This window comes from Seriola lalandi, unplaced genomic scaffold (assembly GCF_002814215.2).
Source record: "Seriola lalandi dorsalis isolate HSWRI2012SDOR001 ecotype SW California unplaced genomic scaffold, Sedor1 jcf7180002054341, whole genome shotgun sequence".
NCBI lineage: Eukaryota > Metazoa > Chordata > Actinopteri > Carangiformes > Carangidae > Seriola > Seriola lalandi.
The window spans coordinates 1,785-2,636 of NW_019524894.1; the positions used below are offsets into that span (position 1 = coordinate 1,785).

The following is an 852-nucleotide window of genomic DNA, read 5'->3' on the forward strand; positions in this document are numbered from 1 at the left end:
GACACCGGCGAGACTTTCCACTTGTCGCGGTAAATTATCGCGAGACCTCCTCTCCGACCGGAGCCACGGGGTTGACAGATTTGTAGTTTCCGTAGTGTAGTGGTTATCACGTTCGCCTAACACGCGAAAGGTCCCCGGTTCGAGACCGGGCGGAAACATTATTCGATCGTCTTGTAACTTACCAATAACAATCAACAAGGCAATGTTTTGTTCCTCAGCTTTTGTTCCTATAGCAACAGCTTCCGTAGTGTAGTGGTTATCACGTTCGCCTCACACGCGAAAGGTCCCCGGTTCGAAACCGGGCGGAAACAATAGGTTTTGTCCACTGTGCTAATTCAATTCTTTATTAATTTCTAATATCGCTCGACAAGGTTCGTGCTATTTCCCCGACGGCAAGTGGTACAGGCAGCTCGGCCCTGAGGCAAACAGCAGTACAGAAGTCGACTAAGAAGCAGTTGGTTCGCTCATTTTCATTGAATTTGTAAAAAAATTACGTCATCATTTCAATTAGCCCAGTTTCCGTAGTGTAGTGGTTATCACGTTCGCCTAACACGCGAAAGGTCCCCGGTTCGAGACCGGGCGAAAACATTATGCGAGAAGTAGATGGTGATTATGGGATTTCTGATGCCTGATTGAGGCCAATGTGTCTCACATGTAGCAGTGTTGTCAAAAACTTCACTTAGGTTTTAACAAAAATACACTTGATTTGTATAACGACAGTCGTTGGAGTCACTCGCCACTTGTGAACAGTTGTTATTCTTTGAGGCTAGATTGTTGAATCTCCTGGGAAGGGATGAAAGGGCAGCATTGTAAATTGGAGATAGGTGGTGTCTGAGACCTCCTCCCCTGTTG

At 46.4% G+C, this 852-nt stretch overlaps 3 non-coding genes across 3 annotated transcripts; all 3 read left to right on the forward strand.

Moving 5' to 3' along the window:
• The first annotated feature begins 85 nt into the window (after positions 1–85).
• Positions 86–158, forward strand: trnav-aac (transfer RNA valine (anticodon AAC)). Its single transcript has one exon. It is a non-coding gene; the product is annotated as a tRNA-Val (tRNA).
• An 80-nt stretch (positions 159–238) lies between these two features.
• On the forward strand, positions 239–311 carry trnav-cac (transfer RNA valine (anticodon CAC)). Its single transcript has one exon. It is a non-coding gene; the product is annotated as a tRNA-Val (tRNA).
• Positions 312–515: 204 nt separating this feature from the next.
• On the forward strand, positions 516–588 carry trnav-aac (transfer RNA valine (anticodon AAC)). Its single transcript has one exon. It is a non-coding gene; the product is annotated as a tRNA-Val (tRNA).
• Positions 589–852: the final 264 nt, after the last annotated feature.